Genomic DNA, 20,743 nt, shown 5'->3' with positions numbered 1-20,743 from the left:
TGGGGAGGGACACGCTTAGGGTTGGGGTTAGGTTCCAGGAGGCCCAAGGTGCTGAAACCAAAGCAGTGCAGTTGTTTCCCTGGAGGACTCAGTGGAGGGCACATGGGAGGGTGCCAGTAATGCTTAGTCTTTAGGTGCCAGCGCCAGCCTCGGGTGTGGGCCACTCTTTGGTTGGGACTCAGTGACCCCCTTGTGCATCTCACTAGGGGCTTTGATAATGACATGGTGATATGCCATGTTCCATGCCTAGTAATTCTGCACCGCCTCTGGGCCCTATATGCGTGGTGTTCTCCGGGTTAGGAATTGGGTCCCAATCGGAGGTGAGCCATAGCTTGGGTTACGGTTTGATCTAGTGACGTAAGCAAGGCCAAAGCCACAAAATCCAGTTTTCTCCATGGAGGGTTGAGTGAGGGCCCATGCACGGGTGTGGGTCAGGTGTAGGGGTAGAGTTAGAGTTGGGTTGAGGTTTAGGTTGAGGATTATGGCATGGGTCATGGTTAGGGTTAGGTTCCAGGAGGCCCAACGTGCTGAAACCAAAGCATTGCAGTGGTCTCCCTGGAGTGCTCGGTGGAGGGCGCATGGGAGGGTGCCATTCAGGCTTACTCTTTAGGTGGCAGGGCCAGCCTTGCGTGTAAGCTACTCTTCAGCTGGGCCTCAGCAACCCCATTGTGCAGCTCTTGAGTGCATTGGAAATGACTTGTTTATGCTCCACCTTCCATGCTGAGTACTCCTGCACTGCTTTGTGCCTCTTGTATGTGGTCTCTCAGATTTCGGAATTGGATCCTCATTGGCAGTGAGCCATAAGTAGGGTTAGGGTTCAGCCCAGGAACGTAGATAGGGCCACTCACTTGATTGCCCTTGAGGGCTGATGTGATGGCCCATGCGCAAATGCTTGTCAGGTGTAGGATTATGTTTCCAGTTGGTGTGAGGTTAGGTTGAGGAGTATGGTGAGGGTCATGGTTAGGGTTAGGGGTAGGGCCAAGGAGGCTGCAGATGTGGAAACGCAAGCAGTGTAGTGTTCTGTATGGATTGGGAGAGAGCCCTAAGTAGTCTTGGGTTTCAGCCCAGGGACGTAGATAGGGCCAATCCATGGGGTGTTGAATGATGGCCAGTTCTCAGGTGAATGTCAGTTGTATGTTTAGCATTAGTGTTGGAACGAGTTTTAGATTGAGGTGTATGGAGAGGGTCATGGTTAGGGTTAGGGGTAGGTCCAAGGAGACAACAGATGCTAAACCCCAAGTAGTGCAGGGGTCTCCCTAAAGAGCTAACTGGAGGGCACATGGTAGGGTGCCAGTCAGGCTAAGTCTTTGAATGCCAGGGCCAGCCTCGGTTTTGGGCCATTCTTCACTTGGGCCTCAGCAAATCCCTTGTGCATCTCCCTCTGGGCTTCAGAAATTACCTGGTGATGTTCCACGTTCCATGGCGAGTAATGTTGCACTGCTCTGGGCCCCATATTCGTGGTGATATTAGAGTTAGGAATTGGTCATAATTGGGAGAGAGCCTTAGCTAGAGTTAGGGTTTGGCCCAGGGATGTAGATAGGGCCGAAGCGACACGACTCCTATGATCACCCTGGAGGGCTGAAGTGAGGGCTCATGCAAGAAATGCATGTCATGTGTAGGTTCACGGTTAGGGTTATTGTGAAGTTTAGGTCCAGGTTATGGTGAGGGTCACTGTCAGTGTTAGAGTTAGGTCCCAGGAGGTTCTAGGCGGTGAAACACTAGCAGTGCAGTGGTCTCCCCGTAGGGCTAAGTGGAGGGCACATTGGAGGGTGTCGGTCATTGTTAGTCTGAGTGACAGGGAAAACCTCCTTTGTGGGCCACTCTTTGGTTGAGTCTCAGCAACTGCTTCTGCAAGTACATCTGGGCTTTGGATATTACATGGTGATATTCCATGTTCCATGCTGAGTAATCCTGCTCCTCTTCTGGACCCCATGTGTGTGGTATCTTCAGACTTAAGAATTGGGTCACCATTAGGAGAGAGCCTTTGATTGAGTTGGGGTTCTTTCCAGGTCCGTAAGCAGGGCCAAAGCTACACTAGTCCAGTTATCTCCATGGGGGACTGAATGAGGTCCCATGCAGGGGTGAGAGTCAGGTATAGGTTAGTGTTAGTGTTGGGGTGAGGTTTAGATTGAGGAGTATGGAGAGGGTCATGTTTAGGGTTATGGGTAAGTCCAAGGAGGCCCCATATGCTGAGGTCCAAGCAGTGCAATGGTCTCCCTGGAGGGCTGGGTGGAGGGCGCATGGTAGGGTGTCAGTCATGCTTAGTCTTTGGGTACCAAGGCCAGCATCAGGTGTATGTCACTCTTTGGTTGGGCCTCACAACTCCCTAGTGCACATCCCTCTGGGCTTTGGACATGACATGGTGATGGTAACCTTCCATACGGAGTAATCCTGCACCAATTCTGGGTCCCATGTCTGTGATATTCTCCGAGTTAGGAATTGGGTCCCCATCAGGATTGAGCCATAGCTAGGGTTATGGTTTGATCCAGGGACATAAGCAAGGCAGAAGCAACAACAATCCAGTAATCTCCATGGAGGTCTGAGAGAGGGCCCATGCCTGGTAGCATGGAGTATGTTCAGGGTCACGGTTAGGGTTAGGGGTAGATCCAAGGAGGCTCCAGATGCTGAGCCCCAAGCAGTTCTATGGTCTCCACGGAGGGCTGAGAGGAGGCTGCATGGGAGCCTTCAGTTCAAACTTAGTCTTTGCGTGCCAGGACCAGCTTCCCATGTGGGTCACTCTTCAAGTGGGCCTCAACAACGTCCTTGTGCAGCTCCATTACAACAGTGGAAATGACATGATGATATTCCAATTCCATCCTGAACAATACTGCAGGGGTTTGAACCCTATTTTCATGTTGTTCTCAGAGTTAGGAACCGGATCCCCATTGGGAGAGAGCCATAACTATGGTGAGGGTTTGGCCCAGGGACATAAGAAGGGCTGAAGCGAATCCAGTCCCGTTATCTCCATAGAGAGCTGAATGAGGGCCCATGCATGGGTGCGGTTAGGTGTAGGGTTAGCGTTAGACCTGAGGTAAGGTTGAGGTTGATTTGTATGGTTCTGGTCAATATTTTGTCTCCAGTGGATCCAGGCGCTGAAGCACCAGCAGTGTACTTATCTCCCCGGAGAGCTGAGTGGAGGGCACATGTTAGGTGCCAGTCAGTCTTGGTCTTTTGATGCCCGGGCCAGCCTTGGTGAGGGACACTCTTCGGTTGGGCCTCAGCAACTGCCTTGCTCAGCTCCCTCTGGAATTCAGAAATTACCTGGTGATGTGTCTCGTTCAATGGCAAGTAACACTGCATCGCTTATGGGCCCCATATGCGTGGTGATATCAGACTTAGGAATTTGGTCCTCATTGGGAGAGAGCCTTAGATAGGGTTAGGGTTTGGCTCAGGGACATAGATAGGGCCAAAGCGACACGAGTCCCGTTATTGCTCTGGAGGGCTGAAGTGAGGGTTCATGCGTGAATACATGTCAGGTGTAGGGTTATGGTTACAATTGGTGTGAGGTTTAGGTTCAGGGTATGGTGAGGGTCAGGGTTAGTGTTGGGATTAGGTCCCAGGAGGTTCTAGGTGGTGAACACCTAGCAGAGGAGTGGTCTCCACAGTGGGCTGAGTGGAGGCTGCATGGGAGCTTTCAGTTAAGACTTAGTCTTTGCGTGCCAGGGCCAGCCTCCCTGATGATCATCTCTTTAGTTGGGCCTCATCAACCGCCTTGTGCAGCTCCATTCTGGCAGTGGAAATGACATGATGATGTGTCAATTCCATACTGAATAATACTAAGGGGGTTTGGGCCCTATTTCCGTGTTGTTCTCAGAGTTAGGAACTGGATCCCCATTGGGAGAGAGCCATAGCTAGAGTGAGGTTTCATTCCAGGGATATAAGCAGGGTCGAAGTGACACCAGTCCCGTTATCTCCATGGAGGGCTGAATGAGGGCCCATGCACAGGTGCGGGTCAGGTGTAGGGTTAGCGTTACAGTTGGGGTGAGTTTGAGGTTGATATATATGTTTCTGGTCAGTACTAGGGTTGGGGTTACGTCCCAGGTGGCTCCAGCCACTGAACTGCCAGCAGTGCAGTGGTCTCCCCAGAGGGCACAGTGGAGGACACCTGGGAAGGTGTCGGTCATGCTTAGTCTTTGAGTGCCAGGGCAAGCCTCCTTTTTGGGCCAATCTTTGGTTGAGCCTCAGGAACCACTTCTGTAAGTACACTTGGGCTACAGATATTACATGGTGATATTCCACGTTCCATGCCGAATAATCCTGCTTCTCTTCTGGACCCCATGTGTGTGGTATCCTCAGACTTAATAACAGGGTCATCATCGGGAGAGAGCCTTGCTTAGAATTGGCGTTAGGTCCAGGGCCGTAAGCAGTGCCCAAACTACACTAGTCCAGTTATCTCAGTGGGGGCCTGAATGAGGGCCAATGTGCAGGTGAGGGTCTGGTATAGGGTTAGCATTAGAGTTAGGGTGAGGTTTAGGTTGAGGAGTATGGTGAGGGTCATGGATAGGGTTAGGGGTAGTTCCAAGGAGGCCTCAGATACTGAAACCCAACCAGTGCAGTGGGTCTCCCTGGATGGCTGAGTGTAGAGAGCATACTAGGGTGCCGGTTAGGCTTAGTCTTTGGGTGCCAGGGCCAGCCTCAGGTGTGGGCCACTCTTCAGTTGGGCCTTAGCAAACCACTTGTGCAGCTCCCTCTCTGCTTTGGATAGTACCTGGTGATGTACCACGTTCCATGACCAGTATCGCTGCACCGCTTCTGGGCCCAATATGCATGGTGATATCAGACTTAGGAATTTGGTCCTCATTGGGAGAGAGCCTTAGCTAGGGTTAGTGTACTTCTGAAGGACGTAGATAGGGCCATAGTGACATGAGTCCTGTTATTGCCCTGAAGGGTTGAAGTGAGTGCTCTTGTGCGAGTGCGTGTCAGTTGTAGGGCTGTGTTTAGAGTTGGTGTGAAGTTTAGGTTGAGGGGTATGTTGAGGGTCACTGTTAGTGTTAGTGTTAGTTCCCAGGAGGTTCTAGGCGTGAACTCCTAGCAGTGCAGTGGTCTCCACGGAGGGCAGTGTGGAGGCTGCATGGGAGCGTTCCGTTCAGACTTAGCCTTTCTGTGCCAGGGACAGCCTCCCGTGTGTGCCATTCTTCAGTTAAGTGTCAGCAACCTCCTTGTACAGCTCCATCCAGGCAGTGGAAATGACATGATGATGATCCAATTCCATACCGAATAATACTACAGGGGTTTTCACTTTATGTGCGTGGTGTTCTCAGACTTAAGAACTGGATCCTCATTGGGAGAGAGCCATAGCTAGGGTGAGGTTTTGGTTCAGGGACATAAGCAAGGCTGAAGAGACACCAATCCTGTTATCTCCTTGGAGGGCTGAATGAAAGCCCACGCATAGGTGTGGGTCAGGTGTAGGGTTAGCATTACTGTTGGGGTGAGTTTGACACCCCTCTTGTTATCTCCCTGGAGGGGTGAAATGAGGGTCCATGCGTGGGTGAGGGTAAGGTTTAGAGTAAGGGAGTAAGGGTGATGGTTAGGTTGAAGAGTAGGTTGAAGGTCACAGTTAGGGTTAGGGTTAGGTCCCAGGAAGCTCCAGACCCAGAAACCCCAGCAGGGATATTGCTTCCCCGAAGGTCTCTGTGGAGACCAAATGGCATCGTGCTGGTCAGTCTTTGTCTTTCAGTGCCAGGGCAAGCCTCTTGTATGGGCCACTCTTCAGTTGGGCGTCAGCAACCCCCTTGTACAGCTCCATCTGGGGTTTGGGCATGACATGGTGAAGTTCTATGATCCATGCTGTGTAATTTCTCAACACTTCAGGGCCCCATTTGCCTGGTGTTCTCAGACGTAGGTATTGGTTGCCCATCGGGAGAGAGTCTGAGATAATCTAGCGTCCTGTCCAGGGACATAGATAGGTCCAAAGCGACAGGAATCCCGTGATTGCCCTCGAGTTCTGAAGTGAGGGCCCTTGCGCAGGTTCGAGTCAGGTGTAAGGTTAGGTTTAGAGTTAGGGTGAGGTTTAGGTTGAGGGTTAATGTGCGGGTCAAGGTTAAGGTTAGGCTTAGGTCTGAGGAGGCTCCAGGCACTGAACCGCATCAGGGCAGTGGACTCCCCAGGGTCTGTGTGGAGGGCTGATGGGTGGGTGCCAGTCAGGCCTAGTCTTTGGGTGCAAGGGCCAGCCTTGGTTTTGGACCACTCTGCAGTTGTGCTGCAGCACCCCCTTTGTTCAACTCCATCCAGAATTTAGAAATGACATGGTCATGTTACATATTGCATGTTGAGAAAACCTGCATTTCTTCTCGGCCCCACATGTGTGGTGTTCTCAGACTTCTTAATTGGGTCTCCATCGAAAGGGAGCCTTAGCTCGGGTTAGGGTTCAATCCATGCATGGCACCAGGGCCTACGCGATACCAGTCCCGTGTTTTCCCAGAGGGCTGAAGTGAGGGTCTGTGCACCAGTGCGGTTCAGGTGTAGGGTGAGGGTACACTTGGGGTGAGGTTTAGATTGAGGGGTATGGTGCGGGTCAAGGTTAGGGCTAGGGTTAGGTCCCAGGAGGCTCCAGGTGCTGAACCCCCATCTGGGAAGTGGTGATGTTCCACATTCCATGCTGAGTAATCCTGCACTGTGTCTGCACCCCATGTGCGTGGTTCCCCCAATTCCAAAGGAGAGATCCTTATCTAGGATTAGGGTTCAGTCGAGGACATAGATAGAGCCAAAGCAACACCATTCCCGTGATTTTCCTAGAGGTATGCTTTGAGGGCCTATGCGTGGGTGTGAGTCAGGTTTAGAGTTCGGGTGACGTTTAGCTTGAGGGATAAGATGCGGGTCATGTTTTGGGTTTGGGTTGGGTCCAAGGAGGCTCCAGGCGCTTATACTGCAGCAGAGCAGTGACCTCTCCAGAGGGCTGAGTGTAGGGTGCATGAGAAGGTGCCAGTCAGGTTTAGTCTTTGGGTTCCAGGGCCAGGATCGGGTGTGGGTCACTCTTTGGTTGAACCTCAGAAACTCCCTTGTACAGCTCCATCCAGGCTTTGTAAAAAACATGGTGGTGTTCCATGTTCCATGTCACGTAATCTTCCAAATCTTCTGGGACCCATGTTGGTGGTGATCTCAGACTCAGGAATTGGGTCCCCATCAGGAGAGTACCTTAGCATGGGCTAGCATTTGGTCCAGGGATATCACTAGGGCCAAAGCAACACCAGTCCCATGATCTCCCTGGAGGGCTGAAGTGAGGATCCATGCACTGGTGCGAGTCAGTTGTAGGGTTAAGTTTAGAGTTGGGGTGCAGTTTAGTTGAGTTCTATGGTGAGGGTCATGGTTAAGTTTAGGGTTAGGTCCCAGGAGACTGCTGGTGCTGAACACCCAGCAGGGAAGTGGTCTCCCTGGAAGGGTGAGTGGAGAGTACATCGGAAGGTGCCGGTAAGCTTAGTCTGTGGGTGCCAGCCCCAGTCTCTTGTGTGGCCACTCATCATTTGGGCTTCAGAAAGCTCCTTGTTTACCTCCGTCCAGGCTTTGGAAATGCCATGGCGATATTCCATGTTCCATGCCAAGTAATCTTGCACCTCTTCTCAGCCCTATGTGAGTGGTGTTCTCTGATTTAGAAATTGGGTCCCCATTGGAAGAGATCCTTACCTAGGGTTAGCGTTAGGTTCAGTGTTGTATATTGGGCCAAAGTGACACCAGTTCTGTTATCTCTCTGGAGGGCTGAAGTGAGGGCCTGTGCACGGGTGTGGCTCAGGTGTATGGTGAAGGTTACATTTGAGGTGAAGTTTAGGTTGAGAGGTACTATGAGGTTCAAGATTACAGTTAGGGTTAGGACCTAGGAGTCTCCAAGCCCCGAACCCACATCAGGGCAGTGGTCTCCCAAGATGGCTGAGTGGAGGGCGCATGGAAGGGTGCCAGTCAGGCTTAGGCTTTGGGTGCCATGGCCAGCCTTGGGTGTGGGCCACTCTTTGGTTGGGCCTCTGCAAGCCCCTTGTCCAGCTCCATCTGGGCTTTGGAAATACCATGGTGATGTTACACATTCTACGCTGGAAAATCCTGCATTGCTTATGGGCCCCATGTGCTCGTGTTCTCACACTACGAAATTGGGTCCCCATCAGGAGAGAGCCTTAGCTAGGGTTAGAGTTCTTTCCATGGACGTCTTCAGGGCCAAAGCGACACCAGTCCCGTGATCTCCCTGAAGGGTTGAAGTGAGGGCCCATGTGCAGGTGCAGTCAGGTGTAGGGTTATGGTTACAGTTGGGGTGAGGTTTGTGTTCAGGGGTAAGTTGCAGGTCAAGGTCAGGGTTAGAGATAGTTCCCAGGAGGCTCAGGAACTAAACTCCCAGCACTACATAGGTCTCTCTGGAGGGCTGAGTGAAGGCTGCATGGGAGGGTGCTGGGTCAGGCTTAGTCTTTGGTTGCCTGCACCTGCCTTATATGTGGACCACTCTTCTGTTTAGCTTCACCAAACACCTTGTTCAGCTCCGTCCCGGCAGTGGGAATGACATGGTGATGTTCTCTGTTCTATGTCAAGTTATCCTGTACCACTTCTGGGCCCCATGTGCATTATGTTCTCAGCCTTAGGAATTGGGTCCCCTTCGGGAGAGATCTTTAGCTAGGCTTAGAGTTAGGTCCTAGGATGTCGCCAGAGGCGAAGTGACATTGGTCCTGTAATCTCCCTGGATGGCTGAAGTGATGGCCCATGCACAGGTGTGGGTCTGGTAAAGGGTTAGGCTTAGAGTTTGGGTGCGGTTTAGGTTGAGTTCTACTGTGAGAGTCAAGGTTAAGTTTAGGATTAGGTCCCAGGAGCCTCCAATTCCTGAATCTCCAGTAGGGCATGGTATCCCCGGAGGGCTGAGTGGAGGCTGCATGGAAGGTGCCTGACAGGCTTAGTCTTTGCATGTCAACACCAACCTCTTGTGTGGGCCACTCTTTGGGCCTCAGCAATCCCCTTGTGTAACTCCATCTGGGCTTTGGATATAACATGGTAATATTCCACGTTCCATGCTGAGTAATTCTGCCCTGCTCTTGGGCCCCATGATTGTGGTGTTCTCAGACTGAGGATTTGGGTCCCCACTGGGAGAGACCCTTAGCTAGGGTTAGGGATTGGACCAGGGACGTAGAAAAGGCCAAAGTGACAGCTGTCCTGAAATCTCCATGGAGGGCTGAAGTTAGGGCCCATACACAGGTATGGGTCAGGTGTAGGGTGACGGTTAAGGTTGATGTGAGGTTTAGCTTCAGGTGTATACTGAGGGTCACAGTTAAGGTTAGGGTTAGGTCCCAGGAGGCTCCAGGCACTAAACCCCCAGCAGGGCTGTCGTCTCCCCGGAGGGCTGTGTGGAGACCGCATTGGAGGGTGCTCGTCAGCTTAGTTTTTGGGTGCCTGTGCCAGCCTCAGGTGTGGGCCACTCTTTGGTTTGGCCTCAGCAACCTCTAGTGCTTCTCCTTCCAGGAGAATGTTGGAATGTTGGATTACTCGCCAGTGTTTCACATGGCGAGTAATCCTTCACGTCTTCTCGGCTCCATAATGGTGGTGTTTTCAGACTTTGGAATTGGGTCCCCCTTGGGAAAGACCGTTAGTTAGGATTAGGGTTCGGTCCAGGGATGTTTCCAGGGCCAAAACGACACCAGTTCGGTGATCTCCCTGGATTGATGAAGTGAGGGCCCATGTGCGGTGCGGGTCAGGTGTAGGGTGAGGGTTAAAGATGAGGTGAGGTTTTAGGTTCACATGTATACTGAGGGTCACCGTTAAGATTAGGATTTGGTCATAGGAGTCTTCTGGGACAATACCCCCAGTAGGGCAGTGGTCTCCCCACAGGGCTGAGTGGAGGGTTCTTGGGAGGGTCCCAGTCAGGCTGAGTTTTGGGTGCCAGGGCCACTCCTCGGTTAGTCCTCAAGAAGTCCTCTGTGAATCTCCTTCTGGTCTTTGGAAATGACACGGTGATGTTCCAGGTTCTGTGGTGAGTAATCCTCCTCCGCTTCTGGACCCCATGTCCGTCATGTCCTCAGACTTAGGAATTGGGTCCCCATTGGGAGAGAGCTTTAGCCAAGGTTACGGTTCAGTCCAGGGACGTTGCCAGGGCAGAAGCGACACCAGTGCCATGATCACTCTGGAGGTCTGAATGAGGGTCCATGCCCGGGTGCGGGTCAGGTGTAGGGTTAAGTTTAGAGTTGGGGTGAGGTTTAGGTTGAGCGGTATGTTGAGTGTCACGGTTAAGTTTAGGGTTAGGTCCCAGGAAGCTTCAAGCGCTGAAACTCCAGCACAGTAGTGGTCTCCCCAGAGGATTGAGTGTAGGCCTCATCGGAGCGGGCTGTTCAGGCTTAGTCTTTTCATGCCAGGGCCAGCCTAATGTGTGTGTCATCTTCAGTTGGGGCTCATCAACCACCTTGTGCAGCTCCATGCAGGCCTTGGAAATGTCATGATGATGTTCCCCGCTCCATGCCGAGTAATCCTGCACCGCTTTGGGCCCTTTGTGGTGTTCTCAGAGATAGGAATTGGGTCCCCATCCAGAGAGAGCATTAACTAGGGTTAATGTTTGGTCCAGGGACTTCACCAGTGCTGAAGTGACACCATTCCTGTGTGTCGTGGGCATTGGGTTAGGGTTTGGGATTGGGTTTGGTGTTAGGGGTTAGCGTTAGGGACTAGAGTTAGGTTTATGCATTAGGGTTGGGTTTAGGGTTACGGATAGTGTTTAGGATTATGGTTAGGGGTTAGGGTTTGGAGTTAGAGTTAGGTTTAGGCGTTAGGTTTGGGCTTGGTTTAGGCTTAGGTTTAGGGTTTGGGTTTGAGAGTTAGGATTATCGTTAGAGAGCTAGGTGTTAGCATTAGTGTTAGGGTTTGCATTAGGTTAAGGGTTAAGTTTAGGGCTAGGTCTAGGACTTGGGTTAGGGGTTAGGGATTTGGATTAGGGGTTAGCGTTAGGGTTACTGTTAGAGTGTTATGGTTCAGGTTAGTGTTAATTTTAGGTTTTTTAGTTTCAGGGTTTGCGTGTTAGAGTTAGAGTATTAGGGTTAGGGTTTTAGGGTTAGAGTAATAGGGTTAGGATTAGAGGGTTAATGTTAAGTTTAGGTTTAGTTAAGTTATGTTTACATTTACGGTTAGTTAGAATTAGAGATAGGGTTAGGGGTAGTCGTAGGGGTAGGGTCAGGGTTTAGCATTAGATTTATGGTTAGGATTAGGTGTTAGGTTTACGTGTTGGGATATTGGTTAGTGATAGGTTTAGTGTTAGGGCAAGCAGTAGGTCATGCTTGCACCCCCACTTGGAGTGGGACAGTGTTCATGCCTGGACACCCCCCTCCATCTGGGAGGGAGTGCATTCTTGATATTGCCCTAGTCTCTCTGCACTGGAGGTTGTTCTCGCCTCTCCCCATCCCAGCTTTGCTCTGGAGTGTTTCCTGCCGTCGCTCCTCTTTCTCTTTTTATGGTAGGATTTTATGTGTCACCCCATCCCTTTTTGGTGCATGGGGTGGGTTCACACATGCCACCCTCCAATCCTTCTGCATGCGAAGGCATCACCCATGTCCTCACCACACCTTAGTTGGGATTAGTGATGCCAGTATTAAAACTGATGTTTCTTGAATGGCTATTTTCACTTTCACAGGTGAAGAGGCAGACATCTATTAAGGGAAGGGTTATGGTTAGGATTAATAATAGGTGTCAGTGTAAAGTTTAGGTCATGATCTTAATCCACCCTTAGTGCGCAAGGGCTTCATGAATGTGCCCCATCAGCTCTACTTTTCCGCGATGTAGCAATGATACTTCTTTTAATTCAGATGTTTTCTTTGACTCCTAGGTGGCTCATTGGGTTAAGCGTCCCACTTCATCTCGGGTTGTGGTCTTTAGGTTGCTGGTTTTCAGCCCTGGGTGGCCTCTGTGCTGATGGCTCTGAATCTGGAGCCTGGTTCAGATACTGTTTGTCTGTCTCTCTCTCTCTGCCCATGCCCCACTTATGTTCTGTCTTTTTCTCTTTCAAAAATTAATGTACCTAAAAGCATTTTCAATCAGACATTTCCTGGATGGCTCTTTTCACTTTCATTCCTGAAGAAGCAGGCATCTGTCTCATCCATTGTTCATTTGTTATCTTTGGAATAGGTGAAGACATACACGACATTTCCCCAGCCAGCATCGGGGATTTGCAGCATTTCTTCTATCAGCTGGATACCTCTCATTCACTGAAATACTGCATTCCTCTATCGCATCCTACATGCTCCCAGAAACTGGACTGTAACTGTGGATGGCAGCACTGTCCTGTAGTCTTCTGATGGTATTTCAGGAGGCTCTTAATTCACATCTTTGAGTACCTGAGTGTCTTCTGACATATTCTCTCATTTTTCCACTAGGCCGCTGCTATGACACCCGACAGGGAACCTGAAGTAGAGAGGGATCCAGGAGCAGCCCAGCTACCGCTTGGCTCCCAAAAGTAGTCACCCTGCAACTCTTTATGGAAGAGGAGAAAACATCACCACCACCACCACCACCACTACCATTTCATAGCCCTGCACTGAATGTGGATACAACAAGAACTCACTCCCAAAAGGAAACTCCAGCAGGGTACATGTACAGAACCTACAGTGTTGGTCAAGTATTTTGGATCACTAAGTGAGATTGTACTTTTGACTGGTAAGTGTACATCTAAATCTCTCAGAGGGGATTTTATTCTCCGAGGTCACCACAACCTAAATTGTTGGCCCATGGGGAGATGTGTTGTCCCTATTGGTTGTATTGATGTAGTCTCTTTGGGCCAGTGAATTAAAGCTCCATAGGGTCTTGTCCTATTCTCGCCTCTTCACGGGAAGGTCCATTTCACTGATTGGAAGAGACAGTAAAACCCTCGTGTGGCCATTCATATGAGTCACTATTTAGGGAACAAGTGATTATGCTACCTTTGTACGGTCAGGATACCACGGCCATTTCACGAATGTCCCTGGGCAGGCAAGGCCTCTAATACTAGAAATGCTAGAGGTGATTTTACTGGTAAACAGGCGGGGTTTGTGTTTGCTGATTTCCTTTTACTTCTTTTCATCTTTGTGTGATTGTCTATCTGTGTTGGGTCAACAATTGGTTTGATATTGACTTTACAGTTAGGCTATTTTTATCTCATCGTTAACTATCCGTGGTTATCTGCTTTGATAGGAGCTTATGAAAGGCAAATATTTCTTGTTGCACATACTAGCATTATTGCTTCTATTGTGAAATTCACCTAGTCGTAACTTAGGAGTTGGTTGTCTGGTTTTGGTATTCAGTTCTTAAGATCATATACCAATGCCTGAGCCCTACTATGAATGCTCATCGCCACAGCCCTAACAGCCACCTACAGTACACAAATCATATTTTTCGCCCCTCTAACAGCCTCAGTACACCTACTTGGCGATGCAGGGGTGTAATGCTCAAACCCCTCATTGGCGATGGAGGGGTGTCACACTTGCACCCCCCCCATCAGCAAGGGAGTAGCGATGCCACTACTAAATCTGACATTTTGTGAATAGCTTTTTTCACTGTCAGAACTGAAGAAGCAGTCATATGTTACAGTTAGGGTTAGGGTTAGGATTAGAGTTAGAGTTAGAGTTAGGGGTTAGGGCAAAGGTTAGGTCACACTTACACCCCCCATTAGATGTGGGAGGGAGACACTCATGCACCTTGCCACACCTCAGCATGGGAGGGGGTCATCCATATGCCGGGTCCCCCTTCAGTGAGGGAGTAGTGATGTCCCCCCTCTGCATGGGAGGGTGTTCATGTATGTGCATGAACCACCCCCCCCCCGCCCAGCATGGGAGGTGGTTCACGTATGTGCCCTGCCCCCCTGTGGCACTGGAGGGGTCACCCGTGCACAGCGCCACCACTCAGTGAGGGAATAGTGATGCCACTATTAAATCTGATGTTTCATGGATGGCTGTTTTCACTTTCACAGCTTAAGAACACGCATCTGTTAAGGTAAGGGTAGGGTTACCATTACAGTTAGGGGTTAGGGTAAGAGTTAGGTTATGCTTGCTCACCGCCTCTGTGTGGGAGGTTTTCACGCATTACTCCACCATCCTCAGCATGGGAGAGTATACACCCTTTCTCCCTGCCCCGCCCCTCAGAGCGGGAAAATATTGAAGCCTGTGCCCTGCTCCACTTCCGTGGGAGAGGGCATTCACGCATGCACAGATCCCCCCTTGGGACAGATTTTTCACACATGTGCACCACCACCCCTCGGTGCAGGAATGTGTTCACTCATGGGCACACCCCACCCCCGCATGGGAGATGGTTCAGGCATGTGCCCCACCCGTCTCAGCATTGGAGAGTGTTTAGGCATGTGCACAGCCCCTCTCCGTATGGGAGAAGGTCACCCATGTGGAGCTCCTCCAATGAGTGCCTCCAATGAGGCAATAGTGATGCCACTATTAAGTGTGACGTTTTATGAATGGTTCTTTTCACTTTCCCAGTTGAAGTAGCAGATATCTCTGAAGTAAGGGTTAGGGTTAGCATTACCATTAACAGTTAGGGTAAGGGTTTGGTTGTGCTTCCACACCCCCTCGTCGCCAGAGTGTATTCACGCAATAGCACCACCCCTCAGTGCAGGAGAATATTTACGCATGGGCCCTGCTCCCTTCAGCACAGGAGGGCGTTCACACATGCGCCCTGTCCCCTTCTGCTCTGAAGGGTGTTCACGCATTCCCACATTTGCACAGCCCCCCCCCCACGGGGAGGGAGGGCATTGGCACGTGTGCCCTCTCCCCCTCAGTATGGGAGGTGGTTCACACATGCTCCCTACCCCCTCGGCGAGGGAGGGTGTCACCCATGAACAGCACAACCCCTGGGAGAGGGAGTAGTGTTGTCACTATTAAATGTGATATTTCATCAATGATTCTTTTCACTTTCACAGCTGCAGAAGCACGCATCACTTAAGGTAAGGGTTAGGATTAGTATTTCATTTAGGATTTAGGGTAAGGGTTAGGTCATGCTTGCTCCCCCTCTCTGCACGAGAGGTGTTTCACTCATGCTCCCTGCCCTGCTCGGCACGTGAGGGGTTCACGGATGTGCACAGCCTTCCCTCGGGGTGGAAGGGTGTTCTCACGCACAACCCTCCTTGGCCACAGAGGGCGTTTGTGCATGCACCCTGCCTCACTAGCACAGGAGTTTGTTCTTGTGTAAGGCCCCCCTCCTGATGGAAGGGCGTTCACCCATGTGCACCACCCACCCTCTCCTTTGGCATGGGAAGGTGTTGACCTATGTGCCTTGACACGTCAGCATGGGAGAATATTCACGCATGGGCCCTGCCACCCTTGGGTGCAGAAGGGTGTTCGTGCATGCGCCCAACCCCCTTCGGCATAAGAGGTGGTTCCCGCATGCCGCTTCAACACTCTGGCGTGGGTGTGTGTTCATGCATGCAGACAAATCCCCTTCAGCGAGGGAGGGTGTTCATAGATGCACACAGCACCTCTCGTGGCAGAAGGGTGTTCACGCTTGCGAGCAACCCCTGCTCGGGGAGGGATGCCATTCGCGCATGGGCCTTGTGCCATACCACGGCGGGGGTGGGGGGGACTGTTCACACATGTGCACAGCTCTCCTTACTGGTGCAAGGGTGTTCACACATGCACACAACTCCCGCTCCAGGAGGTAGCATGATTCCACATGTGCACAACCCCCCTCAGCAAGGGAGAGCATTCATGCATGCTCCCTGCCCTCTACTGCAGGAGGCTGTACAGGCTTGCACACAGCCCACTCTACTGGCAGGTGTTCATGCATGCGCACAGCCCCCCTCAATGAGGGAAGTCATTTGCACATGCGCCCCACTCCTCTGGGTAAGGAAGGGTGTTCAGGCATGCGCAGAACCCCGACCTCAGTAAGGGAGGTTGTTCGCGCATGCGCCCTGCCCCACTTAGCACAGGAGGTGGTTCAGGCTTCTGCCTGGCCCCCTGTCAGCATGTGAGTTGGTCACCCATGCACAGCGCCACCCCTCAGGGAGGAAGTAGTGATGTCACTATTAAATGTCATGTTTCATGAAAGGTTCTTTTCACTTTCATAGCTGAAGAAACATGTGTCTCAAGGTAATGTTTAACGTTAACATTGCTATCGGGTAGGGTTAGGGTTTGGTCAAGCTTCCTCTCCCCCCTGGGCATGGATTTCCAAGCATTAGCATGTCCCCCTTTGGCACGGGAGCATGTTTACCCATGTGCCGGACCCCACTTTGGCACAGGAAGATGTTGACCTATGCGCCCCACCCTCATATCGCAGGAGGCTATTCATACACGCACACTGCCACCCCTAGGGAGAGAAGGGAGTTCACACGTGCGCACAAACCCTCTCATTGAGGGACGGTGTTCATGCATGCCCCTAACCCTCTCCACAAGGGAGGTGGTTCTCATATGCACCCCATCCCTGCGTCAAAACAGGGTGTTCACACATGTGCAAAAACCCCCTCCTGGAAGGGTGTTCAGGCATGCCTTCAACCCCTGCTCGGTGAGGTAGACCATTTTCACATGTGTACAACCCTCCCTCAGTGAGGGAGAGTGTTCGCACTTGGCCCCACTCACCTCGGCTGGGAAGGGTGTTCACGCATGCACAGAACACCCCTCGGCGATGGAGGGTGTTCGCCCTTGCACGCTGCCCCATTTGACACCAGAGGTTGTTCAGGATTCTGCCTCAACCCTGGTTGGCGCGAATGCTCATGGCTGCATCACTAACAGCCCCTGCATGTCGCTAATCATATTTCTCGCCCTTCTTGGACAGCCTCTATATACCTACATTGGCGATGGAGGGGTCTGACGCTTGCACCTCTTCTGTGCCCCTTCATCAGCCATGTAGATATGGCACGTCTGTGCACCTTTATAGGCCATGTAGGGGCAAGCTGCCTGTGCCTCTTCATGGGCTATGTAGGGGTGTGCCACCAGCACCCCTTCATGGCTACTATATGTGCTATCTGTGGTTTCAGGGACCCTCCTGGGGTCTCCGGACATATCCCCATGGATAATGTGGGGCCTCTGTAGTCGTGTTCCTCTGCATTACAACTACCCACAAGACCCTCATCTCCAGATAAATATTACAGGATCAGGAACCAATTTTCTTTGCACTTTCTTCTTAGTGGAAACATCTTGCTTTTCTTACCATGGCCGCGTTGCCCTTTCTTCCATTTCCAGGAGGTTCCCTTCACTTGCACTTCTCTTCACTCACTGCTTTTGGGTGTGCTGTCTGCCTCCTGTCGCAGTCCTGCACCAATGGTAGTTTGTACCATGAGTGGCTGTAGGAAACCGCCTATGGAACTGGGACTCTGGGACTGGACTGCTCTTCTCTCTGGTAGACATACAAGTAGCTTCCTTGATGGCAGAAGAGGATACTGGTCATTGGTTGCAAGAGGTGATTTCACATTTGCTCACATTTCCACTGGTGCTGGTGTTGAGTGATGGAGGACACCATGCTGGAGGATTGCGGATGGAATCGTAACTGTGGCCATGGGGGGGGCAGCTACAGAACCTGTCTGGGGTGAGTTTTGGGTGTATAGGGTATACGCAGGAAATAGGATGGGTTGAAAGCAAGGGCAACACATCAGAAAACATATGGCCTCATGAGTGGGTATCTTGTGTTTTGTTGCCAAGAGAAACGGCTCCCCCTCATCTGAGGAAAATAGTCTTACCCCACCCCCAGGACTCCTAGAGGATAGGTTTCAATGGCTTCACCTAAGACAATACAGTTGTGACAGAGAGCAGTGATCTTCAGGCTCCGAGTCTCTCATCTGTGTTTACTTCCTGGAAAATAATGGGATGCGAGTGTATTCCAAATGGAGGTACAGAATCAGGCCCACACAGGATCCGGTGCCCATGCAGGGGAGTTGCAGAGTATTACCACTTCGCACTGGTAGGAGATGGGGGGATGAGTATGGGAGTGGGTTCAAAGAGTATTACACCAAAGAGGGTGACATATGACAGGCCAGACATGGATACACAGTTCTTCCCGCAGGAAATGTAATTCAATGTGTTGCCTTGAGAACTGGGAATGGTCATAATAATGACTCAATGGCTGCCTGCAGTCAAGTAGGTTGAAATGCCAGAGCTTCTCTGATTTTCTCAGGGAAGGAAGACTCCAAAGTCTGAGGGAGATGGAAATGGGGGCCTGTTGTGCGCACACCTGCTCGTTTACCATAAACTTGGTGGCTTATGAGACTAAAATCATGTTCTCTCACAGTTCTGGAGTCCAGGAACCCAAAATTTGCTTCACTGAGCCTAAGGTGTCAGCAGGCCTGTACTCCCTCTGGAGACTCCAGGGCTCCAGGGGACAGTGTATCCCTTTCCTCTGGTGTCTCCTGGTGGCCACCAACCTCCCTTGGCTTGTGTCCACATCACCCCGGTCTGTCTCCATGGACACAGTACTTCCTCTTTTGTCAACTCTCCCTTTGCCTAAGGATGCTCGTGATTCCATCTAGGGCTCACTCAGACAACCCAGGACTCAAGATCCTTAACTAGATCCCATCGATGGGAGTTAGTCCAGCTATTAGGACTTGCTTTCTTTAACGGCCATTGCCCAGCCTGGTACAACATGTCCTTCCATAGGGAGACAGCCAAACCATGCTATCCCCATGTGGTGGGGCACTCACCGGTCAGCAGTCCCAGGGCATGCACTGCTGATAGACATTGCAGCAGGACCAAATCTCCAGAGAATTATGCCCATAGGGGAAAAGCAAATCCTAAAAAGGTCACATGCTTTTTTATTCCATTTGTATAATATTCTTGATGCGACAAAATCATAAAAATGGAGAGCAGATCAGGGATTGCCTGGCATCAGAGAGGTGATGGATGCAGGAAGGAGGTGGGAATATCTGCTCTAAGAGGACAACTTGGGAGTCCCTATGGAAGGCTCGATGCTGTTTCTCATGTGCATCAGTATTGAAATGCTGGCCATGATCCTTTTCTACAGGCAGAGAGAACAAAGGGCATCTTTATTGTGTTTCCCAATCACACACAGTACCAGCTCCTCACAGCCATCCACCTTAGTACATTTATCCCCACGGCTCTGGCTGGTATCCCGTTGCCACAGTTGAGTCGTGTTCCTAAGGGAGGAAACCATGTCTCGCTAACAGCCTCCCACACCGCTTCCCTCTCTCCTGCACACCGGGGGTTTCCTCGGGACTGGCCATCCTGTGCACCTACCTGCAGCTGTTTCTCCCAGCCCACAGGGAGCAATCACTTCCCATCCAGCACCAACTGTTTGGTCTTCCTATGCCTAGCATTGCACATGCCGGCACCTGACGTCCTTACCTCATTGTCTCTGTCAGCTGAGTCTGAGTGGGCTTCCTCTCCCACTCGTCCCTAGTTCTCATCTCATTAATGAACGACACTCACGTCGCTGAAGCTTACAGTGAAGTCTCAACCCCCAGTATGTGGACTACGTGGCACCATTTTACAGACTCACTTGATTACTCCCTTTAAAAATTACTTCCTTCCTCCTCCCACCGTCTGGGCCGCTGCTCACCAGTGTCTGTGTTGGTTGGTCCACATCTTCTTCCCGCCCCCCATCTGCTTTCCGTCTGCCCTTACTCTGGAGTGATCTCAGCCAGCCCCAGGCTTTTATATACCAGCAGCTGGGGCCTCCAAGTCTTTATGCCCTGCCCCCAGCTCTTCATGTCTCCAGACACCTGACTCCAACTGTGCACCACACAGGTGCTACCCTCCCCAGACTCTGCTACCTGCCTGAAGGTATCTCCTCTTCCCCTCCCCTTGTTTACCAGTCTGTGGCCACACTGACCCGTCCCTGCTCCCTGAGGACGTCAGGCACATACCTACTCCTGCTTCAGGTTTTTGCACTCACTTTTCATCTCTCTGTCCGGAATGTTCTCCCACATGCCAACATGACATACTCCATCATTTCCGTGATGCTTGCTCTGACTTCTGCTCAGAGAAGATCAGTGGGGTCTCTGCTAGCACTCTATCTAAAACTGAAAACTGTTCATTCTCAGACCTGGACACCTGATATCACTTCCCTGCATTCTTTTTCTTCCCCGTCCTTGGCATCATCTGTTTTTCTTACTTGCTTGCTGTTTGTGGCCTGCTTCAGTCTCTGCCAGAATGTTGGCTCCATGGGGTCCAAAGACCAAACTAGCTTTGTTTAGGGTGTTTCATTAGGGCCCTAGAACAGTGCCAAACTTCTTCAAAGGCTCAAACACTATTCATTGAGGGAGTAAATGTTGGGATTTTGTATTAGTTGTCTGGGTCAGCCACCACAAAGTACCACAGGCTGGGTGGCTTAAGCAACAAGAATTGATTTATTTATTTTCTCACACTTTAGATCAAGGTGTGGCCAGGGTGGGTCTCCTCTCTCTGTGACTGGTGGACGACCTCCTTCCCACTGTCTTCACGGGGTCTTCCTTTTGTGTTTGTAGGTGCCCATTCTCTTCTTATAGGACACCAGTTATCAGATTAGGGTCCTTCCCCCAAAATGAGCTATTTCAACCTCCACTTTACCTTTCAAGATCTGGTATCCACGTATAGTCACATGGGTAGTTAAGACTTCAACGTATGGATTTTGGGGGCAAATTCATTCCATAACAGGTTTCTGTCTGTTGTACCTAGTCACTACCTACATGGGTTTTTTTCCTGTATGCCCTTGTCCCCATTATGTGCTCACACACTGCTAATCCCAGTTTGCCCTTAGCCCAATTTATAACTCTGTTTATTTATTTGTATAGGCTTGCATCTTCCCTCTACCTCTATACTCCAAGTTCCTGGCTGGCACTGGAATTACATCCTTAGCATGGGCATCATACCCTCCAGGTGAGGTAAGTATGATTACTCTCATTTTG

At 50.9% G+C, this 20,743-nt stretch overlaps 1 long non-coding RNA gene across 2 annotated transcripts in view; it reads left to right on the top strand.

Annotated features, from left to right (window-relative positions):
• Positions 1 to 20,743, top strand: part of LOC109500442 — a 97,913-nt gene that overhangs the window by 57,135 nt on the left and 20,035 nt on the right. For both annotated transcript variants that reach the window (XR_006596175.1, XR_002741546.2), the window contains exons 2-4: positions 12,312 to 12,591; positions 14,837 to 14,860; positions 20,630 to 20,719. This is a non-coding gene — a long non-coding RNA (uncharacterized LOC109500442). The remainder of the gene's footprint in view (positions 1 to 12,311; positions 12,592 to 14,836; positions 14,861 to 20,629; positions 20,720 to 20,743) is intronic.

This window comes from Felis catus, chromosome B1 (genome assembly GCF_018350175.1).
Source record: "Felis catus isolate Fca126 chromosome B1, F.catus_Fca126_mat1.0, whole genome shotgun sequence".
NCBI lineage: Eukaryota > Metazoa > Chordata > Mammalia > Carnivora > Felidae > Felis > Felis catus.
Note: the sequence above shows the minus strand (reverse complement) of the source record. Positions and strands in the feature narration are given on the sequence as shown.